The sequence below is a fragment of the Bactrocera oleae genome, chromosome 5, assembly GCF_042242935.1.
Source record: "Bactrocera oleae isolate idBacOlea1 chromosome 5, idBacOlea1, whole genome shotgun sequence".
NCBI classification, from domain to species: Eukaryota; Metazoa; Arthropoda; class Insecta; order Diptera; family Tephritidae; genus Bactrocera; species Bactrocera oleae.
This window is the reverse complement of record NC_091539.1, coordinates 60,353,889-60,369,045: the sequence shown is the minus strand read 5'-3', so window position 1 is coordinate 60,369,045 and position 15,157 is coordinate 60,353,889. Positions and strand designations below refer to the sequence as shown.

Here is a 15,157-nt window from a genome sequence, read left to right as displayed (position 1 = left end):
GGCTTGAACAGTTTTGGTTCAATTTAGATAATTTTTGGTCACAAGGTGGCATACTTTAAACGCATTATTCACGCAAGTATTACCCCGATACAATCATTGTTGCTTGATTTGCATACTGGAAAGTGAAAGAATCAAATGGAATTTAAAATAATGTTATATAGGAAATAGGCGATTTCATCGATTTCCATGCTCTTTTAATTCCATTTTTCTGAACTTATTTGACTCTTCATCATAATATTTCGTTTCGCCGATAGTTTTTATGTAATATGAATATCATTAAATACCATACATGCTTTGCACATATAACTATTTTACTGAGGTATGTATATTTAGACTATCGGTAATATTATGGCTTTTTAGGCGAGTATTTTTCTAACGTTTCTTTTCGGACTGTTCTCTTAAAAGTTATTATAGACAATATAAGGTTTTATTTCAGAAATTATATGACGAATGTAAAGCTGGAATGTTTTCAGATGAAATAACTACCGCAATGAATTGGAGATCACCTGAGATCACCAGATATTTATTGAATGGTATACAAAATGATCAGCTCTATATTTAACTACATATAATTACACAAGTACTCTCTACAAAACAATCTCCATATATATTTTTTTCATTTTAACTAAATTTTTTTTTTTTTTACTAATTAAGTAGTCAAAATCAAAGTTCGCCTGCAAAACGAAAACCAAAAACCGGCAGTAAACAAGTAATTTGAATTAAATAAGGGCATTTACGAAATCACCAAATTATAGATTTTGCTAAACAAGTGATGTAATCGCTACATTTTCACAGCGTTCAGCGTTTAACGGCTTTGTTGACAATCGTTTTTTGTGCCTACCTTTTCGTAGATATGTCTTCTCGGCTTAAAAAGATTGTTCGTGGGCGTGCGATTTTTATGCGCCTCTTTTACGTGCTACACCAGAAAGAGTACCTCAAACAAATTTAAACAAAAAAAATATTTGTGCGCGCACAGTGTACAGTTATTGAACTTTTAGAGGCTGAGAATTTCGAATAATTATAAACTATAGTTTTGACTTCATTTTTTTGGTGTGGACTTTGTCGCGTTTGCGGTTTCGTGTTCGTACGGTGGCGGTTCGCTTGATTTGTTGACTTGTTGGCTGGTCGTTCAGAGTATTGACTGCTCGCTTAGGGCACGCAAAGTTCATGGTTCATTTCGCCTGCTTTTTGCTTTGCTTCGCTTATGCGCTCATTCATCAAGCTTTGCTTTTATTGTTGTTCACAAAAGTATTGTTTTTAACTATTCGGTTACATGGCGGTGTTCATTCGTCAAAGCGGTTTGGCTAAAGCTATTGTTGACTTGGCGGAGCTACAGTGGACACTCCCACCCACATGCCGATCAAAATAGACGCACAAACATCTAAGAGACATATGTATGTATATGTGTAGTCATTTATATGGTTACATAAATATATCTATATAGATAAGTGTGTGCTGCCAAGTCGAGAAACGCTGAGTGGCGGTCTTTTTCCCCCGCCGCTGTAAAGCGATGCGCAGTGGCGGGTGGGCACACAGCACGTTCTGCTTGCGCCATGTTGTTGCCATACGTATATGGACATTTACATGGGCACACTCAACAGCAACATACATACATATATACATATGTAGATGTGTTTTGTTGCGTTTTTAACTATTTGCCTCATTAATTTTTCGCATATCGTGCGATTCCAGCGCTGGACGGCATACATACATAAGTACATACATATATGGGAGCTTAAATGCACACATACCTCCAAAGGTATAGCGGCTTTTCGGCTTGTTACCGCTTCGCACGAAGGTAAATGCGCAACAATGTGGCAAACCTTAAATGGCCAAGATTTCTGTTGTCTTCTACTGATCGATCACGAATGTTTGTATGCATGTACATACTCGTACATAGGTAGTTTAGTGTGTATGTATGTGCATAAAGCAAATCAACGGCAACAAGTCAACAATTTTCGACGCGTTTTTGCGGCAATCATTAATTTTTTGCGTATTCTTTGGGTAGGTTTTCACTTTGCGACATTTGTCAAGCCGTAAAAGGCGGAAGATATCACTTTACCAAAAAGCGCAGCTCCCTTCTCACCCACAGAACAGGAGACTGCTGGTAGGTGACCAAAAAAAATTTGTTTATGGAAATGTTTTTAACAAATCAACAGAGTTTTTATAATTAAAGAATATTTTTGGAAATAAAAAAATATTGTATAAAGATTTTTGTGATCATTCTTCAGGCAAGACAACAACATCGTTGGACTGCAATAAAATTGTGTAACAAATACAATTTTATCTCACTAGCAGTGTATAGACAACAAACCGATTCGAAGCATTCTTAGAAATATGTAACTGGTTTAATACGCGAATGTTTTAACAGAAACAAGTTAAAAGGTTGCCACCTATTAAATCAAAAATAAATTATAGTAATTAATATATGGAAAAACGCTACAATGCAAAACTCTTTAAGGAAATTTATACTTGCAAAAACTAAAAATAATTGAAAAAAACCATAAGGGCTGCCATATCTTTCATTTTCTTAAATTAAATTAAAAATATAAACTAAATTCTTAAAAATGTTACTCAAACTAAAGAAGTTTTAATCGAAAAAACATTTGTGAAGGGTTGCCACCTGTTAGAAAATTTTAATTCAAACAAAATATAAATACATAAATTCGCTGCAATGTAAAAAGCTTTCAAGAAAATTAAACTTTAAAAATTTAAAAGAGTTGCCAGATCTTTTAATTTTTTATTGAATAAATTTTATATAGAAAATTATATATTACATAATAGAGATCAAACTTAAGAAGTTTTCAAATGATTTTAATCTAATATATATATATACATACATAGATAATATGTATTTGTGAAGGGTTGCCACATGTTTAAAAGTTTTATTCAAATAGAATAGTAAATTCATACAATAATTAGTAAGATAATATTTTTGAAAACTTTTATTCACTGTTAAAAATAATTTATTTCCAAACAAAAAAATTAAATAACTTGGTATAAAATTAAAAGTGAAGAGAGATTTTTCTTGGAAATATGAAAATAGAAAATTTTTGCAAATATCTGAGGCCAATCGCCATGATGCATCATAATTCCTAAAATATAATTTTGACTTGGTCAGTGTTGCCACAGATCAACAAACGCTTCAATTAGTGTGACTGCCTGTGGAAAAATTTGACGCAATAAAAACCACACATTAAGTAATCTCAAAGCACTTAATAATAAACTAGTTGTGAATTATAGTTATCAAAAGCGAAATCAAAGAAATCTTTTAAATTTTGGCGCAGCTTAAATAACTTGAAACCATAAAATTTTTTCTGAATTTCCGTACGACCTAAATACCTAGTATATCTAAATATACAACAACAAAAAATATATGATAATAATCTCAACATTTCCCACCTGACCCTTGCACAGTTCACCGTGAATACCTTAAAATATTTATGTAATTTAATCAATATTGAATTACACACAAATGAAGGCCGATATGGGTCAACAACATATTCTAAATTAAGTCGCACTTCAGTTCCGCACTTGGAAGTTGTATAAGTCAAGGATTGCCGGCTGCCGAATTATTTATTGTACTTGTACTATGTATACGATATGCTGTGCTATGCAATTAAAAGTACAACAATGCCTAAGTGTCGACCGGTGCTTAATTGTTGCCATGATTTTGACCGTTGAGCTGCGAAAATGCGGTGAACCTTGAGTTAAGTAGCCGAAAGGCGCACGCCGCAAATTCGCACTTTCAATGAAACGAAAAGCAATGGCAATTACAAATTAAACTAAATTGTAAACATTGCGAATATGAACTTTTAGGTATGTGGGGAAAAAAAACAAGAAATAAAAATAAACATTAAAATGAGATAAGCGAAATGCAAGTGTGGCAATGTTGTGGAAATCGGGCGAAGAAAATTTTAAATTGTGCTAAATTGGTTTGAGTGTGAAACCAATAAAATTGTATGCCATTAAAGTGGTGTTAAAGAGTGCGTTATTATAAACAACGATTGCCCTATAATTTTAAATATCAATAAGCCGAGAGTGAGTAAATAAATACATAACTTATAAGAAAATGTATTTTGAATTTAAAAAAGTTGTATATAAAATTGTAAATATTAAAAAAAAAAAACACACACCGTTAGGTTTAGGTGTTCTGTATAAGATAATATAATTATTCATGCGGCTGAAGACATTATATGGAAAGGTGAAGAAGGTCATTTCTCTACTCTCTTGTCAAAAAAAAATTACATGTGAAAGCAACAACAAAGCTATCGAGTTGAATTGAAGGAGGAAAGTGTGCGAGTTGTATAACTTCTATTTTCAATGCTGCCGAGTTTTGTTTTGCATATTTTAGCTCACTTTTACCACTGTAAATGGTTCAAATGACAAATGAAATTACAAATTTCTTTTATTTTTTTTTATACTTTTAAAACATAAGACTTAAAATCAATTATAATAATTCTTCCAGATTTAAACTTAATCTATATTAGATTTATCTGAGCAACCCTGATTCAGAGCTATTTGTTTGTGAAGCAACAGCATTGGCAAGATGACAGAGAAAATTAGTGAAGAGAATAATTTTAGACTAGCGAAGCTTCAGTTTTGATTTGAGCATGAAATCAGTGGTAGTGCTAAGGTCGATTTTTTTCGAAAGACATAAGATTTTGAACTGTGTGCTATATTTCTAAAAGTAATTCAAATCTTTTACATTAAAAAGGCTTTGTCATTTTGATGACAAATTTCTTCAGAGCAAATAACAAAGAGGGATCTATCGATATTTTTAGGCAAAGAAGAGCTGAAATAATTAAAATTGTTTTCTTATTACTTTCATAATAGTGCAGACCTTCACGAGAGTCTACTAATGGGTCTTTGATTGTGCCACCCACATTTGGTATGATTTAGACTTCAATTGGTATACATTTTTGTTTGATTCTACAACTTATTTTTAGCCCAAAGGATCGGTAGGATTGTGGTATACCACTTTGTAGTATAGCTATGGGTTGCTATATCTGTCAATACAAGGAAAAGTGGAATTAAATATGAGAAATTCGAAATACTTAATATTAATTCTAATCTCATAAAAGGTACTTATATCAATATATGAAAGAAATGACAAATATTTTAAATAAGGATCTGTAAGAATAAAAACTTGATTTCTAATATATTTCATAATTCTAATATCGATATAACGGTACAGAGTGTTTTTAAGATTTTACTATCCGATGTGGACAACATGAACCACACTTTATGTTTACCATAAAAAGAATCATACAATAACTTAAATTTTCGAGAAACGATTTCATCTAAGCCAAGAAAAATAAATTTTCACATATAAATTATGTTAGAAATAAACAAGAAATTTTAGTTTTGACTGTATTGACCCATAAAAAATTAAAAATGATTACAAAAATATAACCAGGTTGTAAATAAAAAAGAAAATAAATAAAAATTAGAAAACTGCTGAATTAAGTCAACAATTACAAAATAGGCGCTGAAGGTAGTGAAATGCTACGAAAAAAACAAAAATTCGAACAAATCTAATCATACACACACACTGCCTTTTGATTTTGTTATTATAAATATACCCAACTATAATTTAGAAAACACGCTCACGTTATTCAAATAAGCAAATTATGTGCGCTAATCAACTACTTAGCCTATCAAAGCGGCAGCACATCATCAGCATCGTAATCAACATCGATGTATCTGCTCGATAACAAACAGTGTGGCAAATGAAGATGAGGCGAACGCCACCAAGCGGCGCGCAATCAACAGGTGGGTGGTGTGGTTGGGCGGTCTTTTCCGCATTTGCTGCGGTGCATAGACAAGTGGGTGGTTGACGGCGAGTGTGTTGATATGTGTGTGTGTGCGCAATGTTGCGGTCTATTAACACGCCAAACGATGAGGCGTCTTTGGCCACCTGCCAAATGGTGAGTACTAGCATATTCTCAGCGCTTTGTTAGTGTTGGCAACCACATCAACAAACACACGCACGCACACACACAAATGCGAAAACAAACACTGAGTTTATTTGTGCGCCCATGCTGTTTGGCTGTTGGCTGCTTAGCGGTTTTGTTTTGATTACGTTTTTATGATAATTAAGTGCGAATGAGATTTTAGAGTGCTTGCTGGCTCTTGCGTTTCATTTAGAATGCTTGCAGAGAACTTTCCGGCAAGTTTTCTGCATTTTTTTATTTGCCAATATTTGCTATTTTTAAAATTACAAAGCGCCGGAAATCTATGGAATTTCTTTGCTTAGATTTGGCAATCTTGAAAATTTCCAATTATTACAATGCTTTCGTAAGTAGCGGACTGTTTAATAGTTTTGCTGTGGGTTTTCTTCAAATTACGGAATAAAAGTGTATATACTTGTAGTTAGCTGTTGCAAATGCCAGCTTGTGAAATTTTTTCGCTCTGAGGCTATATTGGGCAATTTCGAATGAAAAAAACTGTTGATAAATGCTTAAAAGATTTCAAAATTGCTACCAAAAATATTTATATGTATTTTTATTTTGGTTTTTTTATAATACCCTTCACAAATACAACAGGTTCCTTAGAAGAATTTGATTCCATTTTCTTCGGAGATTCCATTATTGCCTTAGATAATGATCCGTTCCAAATTTCGTGAAGATATCTGGTCAAATTAAAAAGTTTTCCATGCAAGAACTTGATTCCGATTGTTCAGTTTGTATAGCCATCTATATGCAATAGTGATCCGATATCGGCCATTCCGACAAATGAGCAGCTTCGTGGTGAGAAAAGGTTATATGCTAAATTTAAGATCGATATCTCAAAAACTGAGAGACTAGTTCGCGTATATACAGACAGACTGACAAGGCTAAATCGACTCAGCTTGTTACGCTGGGGTTTCCAACGTTTCCTTTTATGTGCTACATACTTCGTGGCAAACTAAATATACCTAGTTCAGGGTATAGAAATACCATTTAACATAATTCAATTTCTCAAAATTAAAAATATAAATTAAAAAAAAAAATTTTTATTCAAAAAAATACCCACTTTCAACACAACTGCCGAAATTAAAAAAAAAAAAAATCGGCAATATTAAGTTCGCGCATGCGCACTAAGTACATCATGTCTGTTGGCGACTGACCATAAAAATCTAAGCACATGCGTGAAAAGTGGTCTGTTGAAGAGTACTTAATGCCAGATTTTGCGCTTAATTAAGTAAAAAGCTACGAGTATTTGCAAATAAACGCACGCTTATGATTATATAATATTTGAGCTCGATAGAGTACCTTGACTATTAAAACAGTATTAAAATGTCAGGCTATTGGTTGCTAAATTTGATTTCACTTGTAGCTTTTGATCGAATTTAAGTGTTAAGAAATGCTCGTATTTCTAATAATCGTTTGTAGGCGGAAATTATGAATGAAACTGTGAAGGCATGCTATTTTTGGTGAGGTAAGTTTACACGGGATTACCCGATTTGGCAGGTGTTAACACAAAAGTGAAGCTGTCAGAATGATTAGAAATTTCAAAATGGAGAGAAGTGAAATAAAATTTTATATGAAATAAATAATTATAAAATAATCTCTGCTGTACTATAATATGTATATCCGCCTAGAGAAAATATTTTAAAAAAGAGAAACTCAATTGATCTTTACAAAAATTGGCGGGGGCCACATAAGGCTTGTTTTTTTTTTTACATTACAGAATACATTCGTTCAAAGTTATTCAAATATTTAAGTTAACATAAAGTTGGCAAAGTGAAAAGCAAAAATTCTTCTTTTAAAAGGGTCTGCTGAGTATTAATGCAGGGTGCCATTTATAGACTTTATTTGTTCAACACGCCTAAATGTAGAACAGAAATTAAGAGTAAGCAGAGTGTTTATTTTAAAAAGTAGAGGTTAGCTCTTAAGAGAGTCTGAGTGAAAAACAGTTATATCTAAGTTCAGTTGTATATAAGCTACGAGTGTCTGTCATTAAGATAGAAATCTTTATGCTTCAGCACAGAGTATCTTTTCTAAACATTTATGTTCTGACCAAGCCTAAAAGTAGTTTACAGAGTGCTTATTTAAATTTAAAGGTACGGGGGACTTCCATAAAAAATATATTTTTTTCTAAACATAGTACTAAGTAAGAGTATTTGAACCTGCACAATTTTCCACTTTTAAAACTTAATAACAGAATTACAGACTAACAACACCTACTTGTCGCCGCTTGCCTTAACCTCAAAGTAGACAGTAAACATTCAAACAAAGTTTTTAATTACTCATCGAATTTTATTTGCAATTTTCGATTTTTTCATAACCTATCGTGTGATAGTCAAATACTCAAACCAAACCTTGTAAAATTTAAAAGATAACTTTGATAAGTCAAAAATGTGTGTATCTTCTTCAGAAGGTGTACTGAATTCTCTAAGATTATTTTTAACAATTCTCAAACTTTTACAACTTTATTCAATTACAAGCCAAGCTAAAATGTCTTTAGAAGCCACGCTAATAAACAAATCTAAGTCACAATCTACCGCATATCTCAATTAAGATATCCACATTCCCATCAAGATGAGTAGCACGTTCAATGCCAGGGCAGCTAATTAGTTTAATGTCAGCCTCATAAGACACCCACACTGCCAGAAGACAGTAATCAGTTCCGGTAAATACTAGGCAATTATCCATTATTCAAATAACCTCAGTAATTAGAAATCGTCAATTCTACAAATGACAAACAAACTTGACGCTGATATAAATGGCAAAATCAGGCGGTAATTGGCAGGCAGCGCGTTGCCAAATGCAATGTTTAAGTCATCAGCGAGCCACAGTCAGTCACTAGGTCATTCACTGATTTACATGCTGCAACTTCAGACGAAAAACCAATAAAATATTCATTGTTTCAGTCATAATTTTTCATTTCACACTTTCCAACAATTTAGCGGGTAAATAAATATGTATATATACTATACACACAGTTAATTAGGCAGCGAGCCAGTTAGCTATGCGTGCGCTCTTAACCTTGTTATCAATTTGCATTGAATGCGAAATGTAATTATATTATATTGTATTTTATGTTAAATTGAAATTGAATGCGGCTCCAAAGCGCAGGTTGTTTGATTTGTTTGCGTGACGACAAGTTTTGACGTGTCTAGAAATAGCAACTAATTTAATACTACAAAAACGCTGCGAATATATGCAAACATATTTATATTTTATTTATTTTTGCAATATATGAATACACTCTACAGTGGCGGAACAAAATTTATGATGGAGGAGGGGTTAACTTTGGCATTTTCGATCATAAAAAAGGTCCTCACATTTGAAATTCGAGAAAATTAATATATTATTTAATAATATTATGTTTAAAAATTCGATATTATATTATATAAATAGCTAAGCTCGTAAAGTCGCTTAACAATAATCTGTTAAACCAAGTACATGTCTCAAAATTGCTCTGAAAACAATTGTGATGATTTCTATATTAATTGTTAACTGAACACCAACTTTTTCAGATAATTGTACATAACTGATGAAGCTTGACTTTTAGAGAAACGGGTTCATATCTTCACCCGCTTTCGATTTTTTTCAATATAAATCTTTCTCATTATCGAAACCATAAACGAAAAGTAGTATATCTAAACTTGGACATCGATGTCTTAAAATCGGCAGTCAGGCCTCCATAATAGAGTAGCTTGGCTTAAATCAATACAAGAACCGCATGAATTTTGACAAAAACAAAAAAACTTTTTTACTTCAAAATGTTCCAAAAATATGAAAAATTCAAATTTAGAAAAGCCTTCTGGGTCTGCGCTAAGCTGTTATCTAACGAATATAACTTGATTTTTTGCTTTCGAATGATTCAGCACTAAGTTAGGAAGGCCACCGCAAACTTAAGAACCAAGACACGTTCGAATAATTGCTGCCATTGCCGTATTTCTTAAGATTTCTTCGAGATTTTGCACAACATTCTTCGAGTATCATACTTTACTGGTATTGTAAAAAAAGATTTTAAGTGTGTCTTCAAAACAAAATTCCCAAAAACATGTGTGTTTTTGCACGAAATAATTAAACGATGCTCTAGAATAAGAAATGTCATATTCTCAACCTCGTGCAATCTATCAAATTTTAAGAGCCAGCTGAGATCTTGTAGAACGTCGTTATATATTAGTCAAACAATAAAAACACAACACAAATTTGAACAAACGTTTTGGCCAGACAACCAAAAATGTTATAAAGAAAGGTTCGAGACCCCTAAAACGCCCACGCAGTTGCGCCTCTGCTTATCTATGTGCATATATACAATGCAATCGCAAATTCCGTTTGAATTTTGTGCAATTATACTCTGCGATTTCGCCAGTTTGTGGGTTGCCGATTTTAGCATTCATCGCCAGTTTGTATTACAGTAGTTTTGTAAAGAGTAGCAATTTACAAGTTCAGCGCTGCGCAACCGCCACCCGCACCAACGCAAGCCACCTACAGCTGTTCGGTGGAAAATTAGTGAACAAATTTATGGAAATGATTGAATATATGACATATACATATATGTAAATATGTAAGTACTCATGAGTCTATATTGGCACCCACCAGCAGCATTTAAGAGCTCACACGCTGGCGCTACACAGCAGCATATATTATATTTATATATAATGCATATACATACATATGTATATCGATTAACGGCATGTATGTATATCGCAATCGAAAAGTCGAGTGGAATTGAAATCGTGCGCGACCTCAGCGCACCCGCTTCAATTGCCATTTCGCACCTTGTTAACGTGCAATTGTAATCAACAACAAACATACATAAAAGTATAAGTTTAAGCGGTGATTTCTGTATTATTTACATGCATTTAATTTTTTAATTTACGCTTTTCGGGGGCTTTCGCAAGCGGCACAACAATGTTAGTGCTAATGGCATTGTTTGTTACTGACCAAATTAGTGAATTTACGCTTGCGCGACACGCTAACTTAACGCGCGCGGCCAGCGTTAGTAATGCTTGTTAGTAAAGGTGCGCGTGTATCTATTTGCTTGTAGTGGGCGCGTGCGCAGTGCAATATCGCTGTTTGCTCGCTAAATAGCTGGCATATTGATACTCACACGCTTGCTAACGCTTACGAATTCATATTTTCAAATAATTTTCAGTCATTTGCATTTAATGTTGTATTTTGTAAGAGTGTGCGTGCGTGTGTGTCGCCTATGTCAACGCACTGCCATCAGTAGTTGTGGTTTATTTTCGCTTTTACGTGTGTTGTGACTTTCATTTGTAAACAAATTTTTAATTAAAACAAATAGTTATGAAGAGTGTTGCAACCTTAGGCGTTTAGGGGTTGTTCAAATGCAAAAATTATTTTTATATAACTTTTTTTTTAATTATTGCTTTTTTTAATATTTTGTGTTTTTATTATTTTTAATTTTTTATTTTTTTTATTTTTTTTTTTATTTTTTTTTTTTATTATTTTTAAATTTTTATTATTTTGATTATTTTATTATTTTTATTTTTTTATTATTTTTTTTATTTTTATTTAATTTCCTTTTGTTTTGTTATATTTGTTTTATTTATTATTTTTATTTTTATTTTCAGTTTTAGTTTATTACTTTTTTTTATATTTTGTTACACATATTATTTAATAATTTTGTCATAACTTGAACATTATTTAATTTTTTTTACTTTTTTATTTACTATTTTTTTATTGCTTATGTAATTATATATGCTTACATATTTTTGGTTTAATTTTTTTTCTCTTTATTAGTTTTGAATGCTTTTTAAATTTTTAGAAATATTTTTAATTTTTACTATTTATTTTTTTTATTTTTTATAAGTATATATTTTATATTTACTCATAGTTTTTTTATTTTTATTTAATTTCTTTTAATAATTATATCTATTTTTTCCACATTATTGATGTATGTATTTATATATATATTTTTTTTTGTATTTTGTTATACATTTAACATTATTAAATTTTTTTGTTTTTGCTTTTATATTTATATTTAAAATTTTTTTTTTTTTTTTTTTGTATTTAGTATATTTTATATATTCACATAAAGTTTTCAATATATTTTAAATATTATATATATTTCTTTATACTGTATATGTGTATGTATATATTTTTTAAATAAATTTGTTTTATCTTTAATATTACCTATTTACTTAATTTTATTTTTGATTGTTTTATTTGATATTTTTTTTACATTTACATATATTTGTATTTTATTATAGTTATATTTCTTATCATTTTTATTAGTATAATTTTTTAACTGTTTTTTAAATTTTATTTATTTTTTTCATATGTTTCTTCTCATAATTTTTATTTTATTAAAATTTGTTTTTTATTTTTATGCGTTAATCAGTCACTCATAACCCTCAACCGCCAACAGTTGTAGGTGTTTGGGTGGTGCTCGCTTAGCGTTTTGCCAATGTAATTAACCATTTTCGGTTAGCAAGCCGGAAATTATTTAAAGCGGCCACAACTACAAAATTTGCAACTGATTTCGAAATTGGCGCGGGGGTGTGCATGATTACACAATACGCGAGCCATATTTTTAAGATTTTATGAACTTGCTAATTTTTGCAAAGCAAATAGTATTGCAATAGTACTGTTATTTAATTAAATAGTAGCAATGCATACAATGGTGGGTGGTGAAATTAATGAAATATCGCTTGCCTTGATTTTTGATTGTTTTGTAATTGCGAGTAATGAAAGTAATTACTGTAAATAGTTATGACACAGCTGTGTCTGAAAATAATTTTTTAGAAATGCATGATCTAATCAATTCGCACAGTATTGTTGGTTGAGTTGTTTTGTTACAGCAACATAAAACAGTTCACAAATAATTTTGGGAAGTTCAGCTATGCATAGAAATATAAATCTTTCTTTTAAGCTCTATATATTAGATCTAATAGAAACGTGTTCACAAAAAATATTGCCTTGAATTCAGGAAGCTAATACAGTGTGCCGTTTTCGTAACGGATACAAATTCGATCTTAAAGTTGAAACTTCTCGACCTACCAGTCTCAGTATATAAGTCTGATTTTTGTCTGATCTTTCCAAAAATATATGTTTGTATTAAAATTAAAGTATAATTACGTAACGATATTAAGACGAAACTAAAGTGTTTCTTTCTGTCTTGCAACATAAGGCATCATGTTTTGCTGTCTTGACTGCGAAATTGTTATGTTCGTTTACCTAAAAAGATAAGAAAAGAAATAATTAAGAAACTATTTGTTTATTGTTTTACATTTTTTTTATCAATTTATATTAAATATTCGTTATAAAGTCATTGGCAAAATTAAAATTTACACTACAAAGTAGAACACTCTAAAGCGGAACTGTAGAAAAATATCAAATATTTGTGTAGTTTATTGCCATTATTAATAAAAAATCCAAAAAAATTATTATTATCGAATGCAAGATTTTTTTTAGATATCGATAAACTGTATCGATAATTATTAGAATATTTAGGAATCGTTATCGATAAATATTACAAGTAGTATCATCGATAAATTTTGACACCGCTAAGTATTTATATCAATATTTATTAATATATGCATTGTTACCGATATTTATCGATGGTGAGTTACATTTACAGCTTACTTTCTGAGGGTTTGTTTCAAATGTATTTTATATGATTAAAAAAAAAACCTCGAAACAACAACTTTAAATACAAAAATTAATAATTTATGATTAATTCCAATATGCATTTTCTACACTCTGTACATTTGATATCCTCTCATGCACTAATTTTATAAAAAAAAAATTATTAATTTTTGCTATCGAAAATCTGTCTTAGAGCCCACAATGTAAGCATTAACTGGGCTATTTAGTTATGGTTTCGGGTTCTCTGACATGACACGAGTTTAGAAAAGTATAGTACTCATACGTACGTGCGCCTTCAAAGTATAAAGTCCGTGCCTTTTAATAGCTCCAAAAGCCGGAAGATGCTAAAACAACAAGCGATACCAATTTAGTGCCAAGCAAAGCGGCTTATTTCTTTTAAATGCAAACGCAAAAGGCTACTCGCCCAAAAGGCTCACTATTAGTGCTGCACATTTGCATTATTATCTGCATTTCAAGGAAGTGAGTGGGCATAAAACGCTAAGCGCCTTTAAATGTGTGCGGCACTCAGACGCAGAAGCCAGCTGAAGCGAAAATTTTGTGGCCGAGAGCAAGGTGGGAAGAATAAAACAAAACTATAGTAAAAGAAGCAGCAGACATAAGAAGGAAGAAGAAGAAGGAGTAAAGTCTTTTATTTTATTTAATATGTTTTCTTTCACTACTTAGAAACGCCAAACAAAAAGAATGCGAAGTTTTGCTTCCTGCACTTAAGCAAACAACATACATCTATGTATGTATATATAAATATCCGAATGTGCTGCCTCCTTTTGTTTGAAGGGTAATGCATGCTTATGTTTTGCCCAGCACTTTACTTTCAAAGAACTTCAACAACAACAACAACAACAAATAGCAATGCATTATAGTGAGTGAATTCTTCAACAGGAGAGTTGAAATGGAATTAAAAAAACGAACTGGGAAATGGAAATTGGTTGGTTTCTTTGCTTGCCTGCAAATGTGTGCTACATGGATCATATGTATACTATGTAGCAGCGGCTGGTAACTGGAATTTTGCTTCCGCTTACTTTGTTGTTGTAAGTGAATAAGAAGAGTTGCTGTCGAAATAAGAGAAAATGCATTATACTTGCAGGGAGAAAGATACGTAGAAATATTGTGAGAGAGAGAGAGCTTGCAAAGTTTCCGACTGTGTCTTCTAAGGCACATAGAAAGGCCCGGAGTCCAATTTTTGGAGGTATAGTGTGTGAGACTTCAGATTTCTTGAAAATTTAGACTGGCTTTTAGAATATTCAAACTAGTTTCCTCGATACCATGTTTCTCAATTCGGTTGTCATTATGTTTTCTAACGGCTTTCAATGGTTTAATTTAATTTATTAAATGCATTATTGAAGAGTTTTTATGAAACATTTAAAATATTAATTTTAGATCTCTTAGGCAAGGCTAATATCCCGAGAAAAATGGAAAAAAATAATTTCGGAAACATCGGTCATTACTTTTTTTAATACAGGTATAGTATATTAGCATTATTATTCTTATAAAAAAAACTCTCATATATTTTTTTTTTCTTTTTCAAATGACCAGAAAGACTTGAAATGGTGTTGGCATATGACGTTTCTTTGGTTTATCGATTA

General features: G+C 31.5%; 1 protein-coding gene and 1 long non-coding RNA gene across 2 annotated transcripts in view; one reads left to right on the top strand and one right to left on the bottom strand.

The window, feature by feature from the left end:
• The window catches only part of Drak (Death-associated protein kinase related), a 168,924-nt gene that overhangs the window by 10,299 nt on the left and 143,468 nt on the right, over positions 1–15,157 (bottom strand). The gene's annotated exons all lie outside the window — the stretch shown is intronic.
• LOC138857618 (uncharacterized) lies at positions 4,620–15,033 on the top strand. Its single transcript, XR_011396776.1, has 3 exons — positions 4,620–4,891; positions 4,950–5,084; positions 14,952–15,033. It is a non-coding gene; the product is annotated as an uncharacterized lncRNA (long non-coding RNA).